At 43.0% G+C, this 15,301-nt stretch overlaps 1 protein-coding gene across 6 annotated transcripts in view; it reads right to left on the minus strand.

Annotated features, from left to right (window-relative positions):
• Positions 1-15,301, minus strand: part of LOC121286718 (receptor-type tyrosine-protein phosphatase delta-like) — a 471,126-nt gene that overhangs the window by 246,640 nt on the left and 209,185 nt on the right. The gene's annotated exons all lie outside the window — the stretch shown is intronic.

Raw genomic sequence — 15,301 nt, forward strand, 5'->3', positions numbered from 1 at the left:
ACTTTGGTTTCTCAATGTAACAGAGAAGAGCAGGCAGAGCAGCCTGGTTTGCCTGCATATAGGTCAGCATTGCAGTGTGTCAACTATTCACAGTCCTCAGTCATTGGAGAAGACATTGGGGAAAGAAATTTGACTTGGCTGAAAGCGCACGATGGGCAAGATCATACCTGCTGCCTGTTACATGTCACACATGATATTTAGTTGTATTGACTTGCATAGAACTGAATATCCAGCATGGCATGAAATGGAACTCGATGGGATACCGCCCAAGGCAAATTTCTACAAAGGTGCAAATCATTACTTTGAAACAAGGGGTAGGCCATTTAGATAAAAACAAAAAACTGAGGATGCTGGAAATCCACAACAAAAACAGAATTACCTGGAAAAACTCAGCAGGTCTGGCAACATCGGCGGAGAAGAACAAAGTTGACGTTTCGAGTCCTCATGACCCTTCAACAGAACTGAGTAAAAATAGGAGACGGGTGAAATATAAGCTGGTTTAAGGTTGGGGGGTGGGGGGAGAGAAGTGGGGGTGGGGGTGGGCACGGTGGTGGTTGTAGGGACAAGCAAGCAGTGATAGGAGCAGATAATCAAAAGATGTCACAGACAAAAGAACAAAGAGGTGTTGAAGGTGGTGATATTATCTGAGAGAATGTGCTAATTAAGAATGGATGGCAGGACACTAGTGGGGGTGGGGTGAAATAAGACTAACAGGGCATAAAGGTATAGATATAAAAATAATGGAAATAGGTGGGAAAAGAAAAATCTATATAAATTATTGGAAAAAACAAAAGGGAGGGGGAGGAAATGGAAAGGGAGTGGGGATGGGGGAGGGAGTTCAAGATCTAAAGTTGTTGAATTCAATATTCAGTCTGGAAGGCTGTAAAGTGCCTAGTCGGAACATGAGGTGCTGTTCCTCCAGTTTGCATTGAGCTTCACTGGAACAATGCAGCAAGCCAAGGACAGACATGTGAGCAAGAGAGCAGGGTGGAGTGTTAAAATGGTAAGCGACAGGGAGGTTTAGGTCATTCTTGCGGACAGACCGAAGGTCTGCAGAACACCTACTTCTGCTCCTACTTCTTATGTTCTGAACTGTGCGTGCTTGTGATGTTCAGGCATCCTCTTCATTTATCTACCAGAGGAAATATTGCAGAGCCAATACTCTAAGCATTGTGGACACAACATCATAGCACAAAAGGAAAGTAGGAAACCCACCAGAGCTGAGACCACATTTAGAGGCTCTGCTGCACTGACAGTGGGAGAATGGGCGGCAATTTTTATTAATCTCCCTCACTCTTGACTTTCACTCTAACTGGAAATAGCATTTTTCTTGGAAGATTTCTCACATGCTCAACTCATTTGCACCCCAGTTTTGGGTGAGATTTAGCTCTAATTGCCTCCAAGGTTGAGGGTTATATACAGTACTTTCAAATACAAGTAAATGGGTAACAACTTGGCTGAGAAGTGTGTGGCGCCTACAGCACAGCAACTGTAGCAACACAAAAGCAATAAGCTATTACTCTAACATCGCATTAGTCTTACCACAAGGCTGCCCATGGATCTCTCATGAAATCATATGAAATAGGAACAGGAGTAGGCCATTCAGCCCATCAGCAGTTGCTCAAAGTAGTGATTTGCACCTTCGTACCTTGTAGAAATTTGTCTTGGGGAGTATCCCATCGATTCCCATTATATGCTACACCATTCAATAAGATCAAAGCTGATCTGACTGTGGCCTTAACTCCACTTTCCTGTCTGCCACCCAAACTGTACCCCCCGCCCCATAACCCTCGACCCCCTTGTAGATCAAAAATCTGTCTAACTCAGCCTTGAATGTATTCAATGATCCAGCCTTCGCTGCTCTCTGTGGAAGAGAATTCCAAACACTAATGGCCCTCGGGAAGAAATTCGTCCTCATCTCCATCTTAAACGGGAGGCCTCTTATTTTTAAACTGTGTCACCTAGTTCTAGATTCCCACACGAGGGGAAACATCCTCTCAGCATTTACCCTTTCAAGCTCCTTAAAATTTATTTGCTTCAATAAGATCACCTCTCATTCTTATAAGCTCCATTAGGTCCAACCTCCTCAACCTTTCCTCATAAACCAACCCCTTCATCCCAGGAATCAGCCCAGTGAACCTTCTCTGAAATGCTTCTCAATGTCCTGTGCAGTTGCAGCAATACTTCCCTACTTTTATACTCCAACCCCTAGAAGTTAAGGCAAACATTCCATCTGCCTTCCCAATTACTTGCTCTGTCTGCATTCTAACTTTTTGTGATTGATATACAAGGGCATCCCGATTCCTCTGTATTGCAGCATTCTGCAGTCTCTCTCCATTTAAATAATATTCTGCTTTTCTAGTTTTTCTGACAACCTCACATTTTCCCACATTATATTCATCTGCCAAATTTTTGCCCACTCACTTAACCTATCAATATCCATTTGCAAACTCTTTGTATCCTCCTCACAACCTGCTTTCCTACCTTTGTATCATCAGAAAATTTGGCTACAATACAGTCAGTCCCTTCATCCAATTCCTCAATATAGATTGTAAATAGTTGAGGCCCAACAATGATCCCTGTGGCACTCCATTAGTTAGTTCGTCAACCTGAAAATGACCCATTTACCCAAGCTGTTTCCTGTTCATTAGCCAAACCTCTATCAATGCTAATATATCACCTCCAAGGATATGAGCTCTTATCTTCTGCAGTGATCTTTTATGTGACACTTTATCAAAATGCTTTTGAAAATCCAAATGCACTATATCTATTGGTATCCCTTTATCCAGACCTCTAGTTACGTCCTCAAAGAATCCTAATAAATTTATCAAACATGATTTCCCTTTCAAAAAACCATGTTGGATCTGCATGATTATGTTACGATTTTCTAAATGTCCTGCTACTACCTCCTTAATAATGGATTCTAGCATTTTTCCAATGACTGATGTTAGATTACCTGGCCTATAGTTTCCAGCTTTCTCTCTCCTTCTTATCTTGAAAGTGTATTATATTTGCAGCTTTCCAATTAGGAGCTTTCCAGAATCTGGGGAATTTTGGAAGGTTACAATCAATGCATCCATTGTCTCTGCAGCCATTTCTTTTAGGACCCTAGGATGTCAGCCATGAGACCCAGACCATCAGGTCCAGCCTTTTGTCCCATTAGTCTTCCTAGCACATTTTCTGTAGTGATTGTGATTGTTTTAACTTCCTCCTTCCCTTTTGCCCCCTGCTTTTTTAATATTCTTAGGATGCTGTTTGTGTCTTCTGCTATAAGATTGATACAAAATACTAGTTCCAAGTCTACGCCGTTTCCTTGTTTCCCATTATTGATTACATGGCCTCACTTTCTAAGGGACCAAAGCTCACTCGAGCTACTCTTATTCTTTTTATGTATTAGTAGAAGCATTTACTGCCTAGTTTTATTATTCTTGCTAGTTTTCTCTCATACTCCTTTTCCTCCACCTTTACTATTTTTTTAGTCATCCTTTGCTGGTTTCTAATATTTTCCCAAATGTTTAGCCAACCACTGATCTTTGCAGCATTGTACCTCTTTTCTTGCAATTTTATACCACTCTTAACTTCCTTAGTTAGCCACGGATGGTGGATCCTTCTTTCTCAAAGGAATACATCTGTATTGAGAATTATGAAATATCTCCTTATGTGTCTCATTGCTTCTCCACCACCCTACCTTTTAGCCTATTTTCCTATTTCACTTTAGACAACTCTATCTCCATACTTGTGTAATTGCCTTTATTTAAGGCACTAGTTTCAGACCCACATTTCTCACCCTCAACTGAATGTGACCTTCTATAATGTTATTATCACTCTTAGCAAGAGGCTCCTTTACTACAGCATCAATGTGTACAGTCCACTGATATGAAAATAGTACAGGCTAGTACAGGCTGACACAGAATTAGCTGAGAATGACCACTCCTGGATTCAAAGTCAATAGTTACTATTTCTGTTTGCTGCTGATATTGATCTCAAGATGGCAGTTCCACCCATTTGAAGCACCTTGTTGTCATTTGAAGCTACCCAGAAGTTGTTTTCCCTTGTCCTTTAGTAAGCCCACACTGAAAGAAGGAAGATTTGTATTTGTATAGTACCCCATCAGGTCTGTTCAAAAACATCTCCAATTAACTCACAAAGGGCAGTGATTATTGCTATAGAGGCAAATGTCACAGCCATCTTGCACAGCAAAATACAACAAAAAGAAATTAGTAGTATCTGTTCTTGCTGATTGTTGGTTAAGACATGGCTTTTAGTCAGGACACCATGAGACTGCCCTAGTCTTTAAATAGTACCATGGGACCTTTCTATAGCATTGTCAGTGATGCACTCCATTGTACTACACCAGATGTCTAGATTAGTCTAGATGATATGCTTCAGCCTTTGCATGGCTTTGAAGCTGCAATTTGTTGATCCATTGTTGAGTTCGAGTGAGCTTTTGAGATGCCTGTTTGAGGGAGTGGAGGCCTTGGGGTTGGGAAGAGGCCTGGAAGGTGGGACAATGCCTGGGGGATATGGGATCAGAGGCCTGGGGCAGTGGGGGGAGCCATACAGTGGGGCTAAGCCCTGGAAGGTTTCAGGTTCAATACTAGCTTTGTGTTGAGTTAAATGATCGCTGCTGAGGGAGAGGAGAGGCATATCGGCCTCAGGTAATGTTAAGCAAATTCTAAAAAGAATAAGCTCTAATTTCTAAGGATCAAGCTGAGTTTTATTCTAAGTTTGCACATTTATCTTCCCACCTCTTTCCCCTTACCTCATCTGAAGCGGTACTGTTTGCAGCATTCAAGATTCAGGCATTGGCATTCTTCTTGTACCTCATGCTGCCCAGTACACCATTCTGAATACGCTGGCCTAGACAGGAAGGCCTAGCTTTGTGAATCAGCTTTATTTTAATTCCAATTGTGTAACTCAATTGCCACTAGATTTTAATTATCGCCAATCACAAAATCTAAGCTCAATTGTTGAGTGGGCAAGCGTAAACTAAGACTGATCCTATCCTCCTCCAAAGTCTTCTCCCTGGCCATGCAAACATTGAAACATGCAAGAGGTCCCTGACTAGTGACCAGTAATGCGAGCCACAACTTATTTTTTCCTCGCTCTCAACTCAGGTACTGATGCCAGCTGTAACTTCTCTGTATCACCCTGGCACAAGTCAGCAAACTCAGAACAGACCAGTTCCACGTGGCTTAGCATTGCATCGAACATTTGGCAGAGCAAAGAGTTAACTGCGGAGAGTTCATTCAGTGCCAGCTGCAGCCAAGCCTCTCCAGTGAAGCTTCACTGAAGCGAAGAGTTCTCGATAAATCCACACCAAATTAATCTGAATCAAATTCACATTTGCATGTCATTCGGGGGACGTGCAGTTCAGCCAGAGTTATGTTAAGCTGAGAGCTCATTTAGCAGCGAATTAGCCAGCCTCTAAAACATTATTTCAAATTGTTAATGGGCTAAATGCTTAACTGCAGTCGAGCTGCCATGGAATTCATCCACTATTCCTCTCATTTTCTGCTGGTAGCAGTACAAGTGGAGGGAAAGAAAATAAACTTTGCTCTTGATCATGATCTAAAGGTCTCTACAGGGATGTAGTGGGCATGAGACGAGGATTGGATCGGGTTTTGTTGTGACATCCTCAAAGCCAAATATTTGAGTGAAGATTTGGAAAAGTAATGTGGACCCCAGGAAACGTTAATCTACAATGCCTTTAGGTCCAACAGTTGGGGGAACGACGCATCTTCCTGCATCAAACACCTTAAGCACAGTTTGACGGATGAGAACAATTTCTTCAATGCTGAATCAGGCATCCTTATGGCCTGGGATGGATGCTGCATGAACTTCCCTCTACAGTGCCATTCATAGTGAACTTGGCCACATATTTGTGTGAACCTTGTTGTTGAGTAAACTGAATATTTCAGTGATTGGTTTGCTTGCCCATATGGTGCAGTAGGCATTTGTGTTATCAGGTTTGAGCAGTTTACTGAACTATTGACTGCAAAGTTGGACGTTGAGTTGGTTAGATTTGATAAATGAGAAGCATCTGCTTCTGTGTTTTGGTTGCAGTGTTGACAAACCCTGGAAGCCTGTCCTTGAGCCAATCAATAGGCCTTGATTGTGACAGGTTTAGTCATTAGGTTTTCCGGCCTTGCTTAAACAGCAGATGTTGTAAAATTTGAAATCTGGTCAACATTCCAAGAATGGTTGACAGGATTGGGCTGGAACAACAGATTTTTCCATTTTAGTCAACATCTTAACACTTGCACGTTGTTTATTTACGAAAAAGACAGGAAGCCAACATGATGGGAGGAATTTTAACCCCAAAAATGGGTGGATTTGAGCCAGATGGAAGGTTCAAACGTTAATAATCTGAATCCTGATCTCCACCCGCCACTAACCTGCCCACAGACAGAGGCAGCCATGCTCTGTGTGGCTCAGTGACCAGTGTCTGCAGTAAATTAGCTGAGCTCACGGCGGGGCCTGTCAGTGGAGGTGATGGCCTCAGCACAACATCTTGCTGAATGAACTCTGCCAGTGGAGAAGATGCACTTAACGTGAGACGAGGTGGCACAGCTGTACCCCCATGTTCCTTTAATCATCTCTCTGATCTCAGTTCACACACGTTACTTTCCCTCATTATAACCAGAACATCCATTAGCAGCACAGAGCAAACAACAAGGCTCCACAGCCTGATCTCAGCCTCGGGCTGGGTCGGGAGGCTCGGTTGGTTGTAACTGTCCAATTAAAATAGTAACGATTGATATTTTGATATCCACTGATTTACTGTCAAGATGGAAATACACCATTATCAATGGCTTAGTGGTAATGTCACTGGACTAGTAATCCAGTGCTCGGGGGACTGGGTTCGAATCCCAACATGGGTGGAATTTAAATTTAATTAATTAATAAATCTGAAATCAGAAGCTAGTTTCAGTAAAGGTGGCCATGAAACTATCAGATTTTCATAAAAACCCACCTGGTTCACCAATGCCCTTTAGGGAATGCAGTCTGCTGTCCTTACATGATCTGGCCTTAATATGACTCCAGTCCTGCAAAAACATGGCTGACACTTAAATGCCCTCTGAAATGGCCAAGCAAGTCATTCAGTTGTACCAAACCGAAACGGAAAAGTAAAAAATGAATAAAACTAAACGGGCTACCAGGCATCTACATGAACACTGGAAAAACAGCAGAATAACATGCACAGTCCACCCTGCAAAGTCCTTCTAACTAACATCAGAGGGCTTGTGCCAGAATTGGGAAAGCTGTCCCACAGGCTAGTCAAGCCTGACATAGTCATACTCACAAGGTTGTACCTTACAGCCAATCTCCCAGACTCCTCCATCACCATCCGTGGGTATGTCCTATCCCATCAGCAGGACAGATTCACCAGAGGTGATTGCACAGTGGTATACAGTCAGGAGGCTGTTGCCTTGGGAGTCCTCAATATTGACTCCTTAACCCAGTGGGATCTTATGCCATCAGGCCAATCATAGGCAAGGAAATCTCCTACAGATTACCACCTACTGCTGTTGAGTCAGTCCTCCTCCATGTTGAACATCACTTGGAGGAAGCAATGAGGGTGGCAAGGGCACAGAATGTGCTCTGGGTGGGGGACTTCAATGCTCATTGCCAACAGCGGCTCAGTAACTCCACTACTGACTGAGCTGGCCGAACCCTGAAGGACATAGCTGCTAGACTGGACATGTGGCAGGTGGTGAGGAAACAACAGGAGGGATAAACCTTCTAGACCTTGTCCTCACCAATCTACTAGTCACAGATACATCTGTCCATGAAACTATTGTTCAGAGTGACCATCACACAATCTTTGCGGAGATGAACCATATGGGTATGCACCCTGAGGATACCCTCCTTCATGTTGTGTGGCACGACCACTATGCTAAATGGAATAGATTCAGAACACATCTAGCAGCTCAAAACTGGGCATGCGACACTGTGGGCCATCATCAGCAGAATTATATACAACCACAATCTGTAACCCCCATGGCCTGGCATATTCCTCACTCTACCATTACTCTGGCTGAATGACGAGAGCAGCAGCAGCAGCAGACATACCTAAAAATGAGGTGCCAACCTTGTGAAGCTACAACACAGGGTTAGATGCATGCCAAAATGCAAAAACAGCATGTAATAGACAGAGCTAAGTGATCCAACAATCAATGGATCAGATCAAAGTTCTTGTTGTCCTGCCACATCCAATAGTGAATGGTGGTGGACAATTAAACAATTAACCAGAGGAGCAGTCTCCACAAATATCCCCATCCTCAATGACTGGGAAGCCCAGCAGATCAATGCAAAAGAGAAAGCTGAAATATTTGCAACTATCTTCAGTCAGAAGTGCCAAGTGGATGATCCATCTCCTTCTGAGGTCCCCAATGTCACAGATGCCTTCAGTCAATTTGATTCACTCCATGTGATATTAAGAAGCTGAAGGCACTGGATGCTGCAAAGGCTATGGGCCCTGACAACATCTTGGCATTAGTACTGAAGACTTGTGCGCCAGAGCTAACTATACCCCTAGCCAAGCTGCTCTAGTGCAGCTACAGCACTAGCATCTACTCAACAATGTGGAAAATTGCCCAGGTATATTATGTCCACAAAAATCAGGACAAATCTGATCTAGCCAATTATTGTCTCATCAGTCTACTCTTGATCATCGGAAAAGTGATGGTTTGTTGTCGACAGTGCTATCAAGCGGCACTTACACAGCAATAACCTGCTCATTGATGCTCAGTTTGGGTTACACAAGGGTCACTCAGCTCCTGACCTCATTACAGCCTTGGTCCAAACATGGACAAAAGAGCTGAGCTCAAGAGATGACGTCAGAGTGACTGCTCTTGACATCAAGGCAGCATTTGACTGGGTGTGGGATCAAGGTGCCCTAACAAAACTGAAGTCAATGGGAATCAGGAGGAAAACTCCCCACTTGCTGGACTCATAAAAGGAAGTTGGTTGTGGTTGTTGGAGACCAATTATCTCAGCCCCAAAGACATCGCTGCCTGAGTTCCTCAGGGTAGTGTCCGAGGCTCAAACATCTTAAGCTGTTTCATCAATGAGCTTCTTTCCACCATAAGGTCAGAAGTGGGGAATTTCACTGCTGATTGCACAATGTTCAGCACCATTCATGACTCCTCAGATACTGAAACAGTCCATGTCCATATGTGGCAGGACCTGCATAACATTAAGGGTTGGGCTGATAAGGACAAGCAACATTGGCATCAAACAAATGCCAGGCAATGACCATCTCCAACAAGGGAGAATCTAACCATCATCCCTTGACATTCAACAACATTACCATCACTGAATCCCCCACCACCCACCATCAGCAACCTGGAGGTTACCACTCACGAGGTACTTAATAGGACCAGCCATGTAAATACTGTGGCTACAAGAACTGTTCAGAGGCTGGTAATTATGCAGCGAGCAACTCAGCCCCTAATTCCCCTTAGCCTGTCCATATCAACAATGCCCAAGTCAGGAGTGTGATGGAATATTCTCCACTTGCCTGGATGAGTGTGGCTTCAACAACACCTAAGAAGCTCGACCCAATCCAGGACAAAGCAGCTCCGCTTGATTGGCACCCCATCCACAACCTTAAACATTCACTTCCTCTACCACCGGCACACCATGGCAGCAGTGTGTACCATCTACAAGATGCACTGTAGCAATTCACCAACGCTCCCTTGACACCACTTTCCAAACCTGTGACCTCTACCACCTAGGAGGACAAGGACAGCAGATGCATGAGAACATCACCACCTGCAAGCTCCCCTCCAAGACGCACACCATCCTGATTTTGAATTATATCGCCGTTCCTTCGCTGTCGCTAGATCCAAATCCTGGAACTCCCTCCCTAACAATACTGTGGGTGTACTTACACCAAATGGACTGCAGCAGTTCAAGAAGGCAGCTCACTACCATCTTCTCAAAGGCAATTAGGGATGAGCAACAAATGCTGGCCTAGCCAGTGACACAAAAACTAAGGGCTTTTTTATGATAAGTAATTCATAAAAAATAACCTCCAAGTGAACCTACTGTGATGCTAGGACAAGGAGGTGAGAATCTGGGAGGCAACTTCACTGGAAGCAGCAGGGCTTTCCCTTCCATATCCAGGAGGTGCCCCCAGAATTGAGGAACTCTAGATGGGCTCTCAGGCTTACCTCAGCTGACCTTGCTTTCAACGGAACTACTCCATTGTGTAAGGAGGCTGGGGGGGAAGTGGGGAGCAGAGGGTGCCCCTCACCCATTAGTGACATCAGGATGCAGTCGATGAGGAGAGCAAGCCTGTTGGTTCTCCCTTGAAGAGAGAAAGCCAATATATTTTTTAAAATGCCAGCAAATCTTTTTGGAACTGAGGATTTTTCTATGTAAACCAGGGCAATAGTTTGAACAAGCCTCATCCATGACTTTCTCTCCCCTTTAAAGAATACAGCAGGGCAGTTTGCCTTGAAGGAAAGGCAAACTTTTGTTTTTACATTCAGTAAGAAATACAGGGGTGGCTGGTCAGCTCACACAGAATCACAGAATCACAGTGCAGAAGAGGCCCTTCGGCCCATCGAGTCTGCACCGACATGTGAGAAACACCTGACCTACCTACCTAATCCAATTTACCAGCACTTGGCCCATAGCCTTGAATGTTATGATGTGCCAAGTGCTCATCCAGGTACTTTTTAAAGGATGTGAGGCAACCCGCCTCCACCACCCTCCCAGGCAGCACATTCCAGACCGTCACCACCCTCTGGATAAAAAGGTTTTTCCTCACATCCCCCCTAAACCTCCTGCCCCTCACCTTGAACTTATGTCCCCTTGTAACTGACCCTTCAACTAAGGGGAACAGCTGCTCCCTATCCACTCTGTCCATGCCCCTCATAATCTTGTACACCTCGATCAGGTCACCCCTCAGTCTTCTCTGATCTAAGGAAAACAACCCAAGTCTTTCCAACACAGTTGGCTAGAGCGTGTGCTTAATAACGCCAGTGGTGTGGGTTCAATCTCCATATTGGCTGAGGTAGTTCTCAGGGCCTGCCTCTTCGACCTTGCCTCAGTGTGATATCATGGTATAATGGCCATGAATAGCAGCCATTGGACAACTGAGGATACAACATATAGTGGGAGAAAAGAAACACAAATGGACAGCAGGTGGGGTGTAATTGTGTGAAAAATCAAGGGTGCATCTGGGACATGTGACTGTGTGGAGATCACACATACCTCTTGAAGGTTGTTCTTTCAAGAAAAGGATTCAAATTAGTGAAAAGCAGATTAAGGACTGATTACTGGAAGTTCGTTGGAAAACGAAACACAGTGATCCTTAACTGGAATTAACTTTTGAATAAGGTAACAGAGGCAAAATTCTTAGGAATTATTGAACAGACTGATGGTATTTGATGGAGGCTGTAGGCTTTTTTTTGTTTAGACGAATGAATTATGAGATCTGTTGCTGTAAAGAGAATAACTAACTTGTGAGGGAAAGCATTCCTTCAAAGAGACAAACTCACCACTTGGCTCCTATCTGAAGGTGCATCCAAAGTAGTTGTTGATTTTAAAAAAAATTCTTGGGGTGTGGGCATTGCTGGCAAGGCTGCCAATTTATTGCCCATCTCAAGTTGCCGTGTGGAAGTAGCACTGGGCCTTCTGCTTGAGCAGCTGCAGACCGTGCTCCTACAATTCTTTGATCTGATTCACTTTAACTGACTGGCTCGCAAGGGTGCTTCAGGTTCAACCACCATGGTCACTTATACTGAAAGTAGCTTTTCATTTCTAGCCTTTTTATCATTTTTCAAAACTGAATTCAAATTCTCAAACTGCAGTGTTGGGTTTTAACTTCCCTTCACCAGACTATTAGTCCAGGCCTTTGGATTACTAGCCCAGTAACATAACCACCACAATACCATACATGTTCTGTTATTTGCCTGCTTAGGGTGTTGATTTAAAATAAACTAATGTTCTTGTTTAAGGAGAGAATGCTGTTGGCAGCATTGATGGGGGCTGTCGGGTGGAGTTACTGAGTCAGACAGCTGAAAGGAGCCGAATTAACAAGCATACTTGAAAAGGCACAGATAACTAAAGCTCACCTAGCTAATGAGTGTATCTCCATGGCTGATAAATCACACTGTTAACCTGTAGAGACAGATGTGTTTGGCAAAGACAATGATGTAATTCTCCCAAGCAGCTCCAATGCTAGCCCTCGTATTCTATGTCAACAGCCCCTATCGGCACATGGTCACTTAAAATAATGATATAAATGTGCAGTTTCCATCAAGATGTTTCAGTCATGGCAAAGAATGATGGATAGCTGAGGCGCCTAATTAAGACATGTGTGCTTGCAAGACTGCCTGGGGACACTGACACTAATTCACATCCTTCTACAAGCTCCAGAACAAGAGACCCCAGTGAAGCTTAGCAATTCATTCCTCAACCAGAAAATGTATTTTCATTCCAATTTATCCAGCACATTTGCTTCTCCAAGTGAGAAATAATGATTAGGACACAAACTAAGGGATTTCTTAATCACATGTATAGACTGAGTGGAAGGGTTTGATGGACTTTAGTGCCAATAAGCTCAGTGCAAAGGACCCCAGATGAGCCTTGGAGAAGGCTTTTCATAAATTTATGAGTTTGAGAGAGTGACAAAGGTCATGCAACCTTGTGCACTTCTTCACAAAAAGGATAGAGGAGATCTGGAACTCTCTCTTCCAAAGAGTTGTTGCGGAAGGAAGTCAATTTAGAATTTCAAAATTGAAACTGTTAACTTTTTGTTAGCCAGGGTATGGTAGGCTTATGGAACCATGGAGGCTAGATGGAGTTAATCAGATGGATTGTGATCGAATTGAATAGCAGAACAGACTGAAGGCGCTGAACGGCCTACTCCTGTTCCTAAGTTCCTAACCGGTCGCAAAGGTGTGAGGCTTGCCAATGTAACAGCAGCCTCATACATAATGGAAAATGAGATTCATCTTCTGTTTAAGAATGTAGTTGAAGATTATTGGCTATCATATCAAGATAGGTCATATTCCACCCAACGTGCATACAAGTTCCCCTGGACAAGATAAGTTTGATCCCAGTAATAAAGTCAATGACATGTTCCCACCATCAGCAGTCTCCATAAACATAAATGACCCAGGCTACTTTCAGGAGGCAATGGAACCCCATCATTGGATTTTGTCAGCTCCCACTGGCTCTGATTTTGGCCCACTAAATGCATGAAGATAGCTTTAACATGTCTAGACACTCTGGTGCCAGTAGTGTTAAAGCTGCCAAATGAAAGTTCTCCAACTGAAATGAAATCCCATAATCATCTTATTATGATGCGTCCATGTGCAAATACATCGCGTTTCTGTGATCTCATCAATATTTTTCAGGCACAGGGAGATGCGTTGGGTGAGATAGAATAAACAAGATAAAAAGGGACAGGATTGGTACCAAAGCATGACAGTAAGATAAAAAGCATCTTTCAGTGTCCACACTCACCCTATCACCAAAGGCTCTGAAATAATGGCTAAAAACTATTTCACGTGCCAGTTATAACTTGAAGTCTGACTTAAAAGCAGAAAAATGGACTACTCGGCCCATCTGGTTCAGTGCTGGTCAATAGGAATTAGCCATAAGTGTAGCTATGGTAACACTATTTTAGCCACTCACAATAACTTTAATAGAAAATGTCTTGATGCAACATATAGTTTCAGTAAATGTGCATTGCACATCTCTTTACTTAACATATACCATCATTCAGTAACAAAGGAAGTAAAGCACTTACATGATTGAAAAACATTTTCACACTCTGCTATTGACTTATTACTTTACCAACAAATGGACAAAGAGGTTACAATTCACAGGCATACACCATGTGAATAGAAGTATCATGATCATACATCCAACGACATTCATTATTCAGACATTCAGTTCGTCATGCCTGGAATCACAATTATCCACATGTGACTGTTGGCTAATCTACTCAACAACAGTGAACATCAACCTTCCCTCAGTGGTAGCACTCTTGTTTCTGTCAGAAGTTTATGGGTTTAAGTCCCATTTGTGAGACTTGAGTATCTAATCTAGGCTGCCACTTCAGCGTAGCTTTGAGGGAGTGCTGTACTGTTAGAGATGCTGCCATCGGATGAGATGTTAAACTAAGGCAAAAACAGAATTACCTGGAAAAACTCAGCAGGTCTGGCAGCATTGGCGGAGAAGAAAAGAGTTGACGTTTTGAGTCCTCATGACCCTTCAACAGAACTAGGTGAAGGGTCATGAGAACTCGAAACGTCAACTCTTTTATTCTCCGCCGATGCTGCGAGACCTGCTTAGTTTTTCTGGGTAATTCTGTTTTTGTTTTGGATTTCCAGCATCCACAGTTTTTTTGTTTTTATCTCTGTGTTAAACTAAGGCCCTGACTTCTCTCGTAAAATAACTCAGGTTACTATTCGAATAAGATCAGGGGAGTTCTCCTTGGTATTCTAGCCAAATTTTACCCTCAGTCAACATCACCTTAAAAGAGTGTCTGACCATTTATGTAATTTCTCTCTGTGAGATCTTGCTATGCATAATTGGCTTCCAAGTTTCCTAAATTACAACAGTGGCTACATTTCAAAAGTATTTCATTGCCTGTAAAGGGCTTCGAGACGTCCTGAGGCTGTGAAAGGCTCCACATAAATGCAATTCTTTCTTCCTTTCATTGCTCTCATGCCATAACTCTCTCATCAAACCTTGGTCCTCGAACTGTCTCATTACAGTAAATAGCTACAATCTGAACATCTCTCTGACTGACTTCACTCCTCCATCAAGCAGGTTAAACATTCATCTCTGAGCGATATCTGTTTTAATGTTCATTCTTTGGCCCTACTTTTCAGGCTTACCTTGGAGTGATATTCTGTAAGTCATTTCTGCATAGAAATTATCTGTCCAGATTGAAGGTATACACTCCAAGGTTTCCTGTAATATCTTTCCTCGTAAACAGTTTATCAAATTCCGTCTAAAAACTGCGATCAAATCAGTCCCATTAGCTGCTTGTGGTCACACATTGCATATCCCAATAATGCCTTGTGGTAAAATGTGTTCTCATCTCTCCCTTACTTTTCATTACTAATACTCAATTTATGCCCCCCTTGTTACCAATTCACCAATCAGGGGATAATTCATTATTTATTTATTTCACCACTTAATATAATTCTGTAAGGCTCTCCTCTCCAAGTGACAATTTGAGGATTCTCCACTCAGAGCTCAGAAGTTTTAATTCTTTTGGTTTTGTAAGCTGTTCAGCTCCAATGCAACATCACTCAAAAGGCCT

This window comes from Carcharodon carcharias, chromosome 14 (genome assembly GCF_017639515.1).
Source record: "Carcharodon carcharias isolate sCarCar2 chromosome 14, sCarCar2.pri, whole genome shotgun sequence".
NCBI classification, from domain to species: domain Eukaryota; kingdom Metazoa; phylum Chordata; class Chondrichthyes; order Lamniformes; family Lamnidae; genus Carcharodon; species Carcharodon carcharias.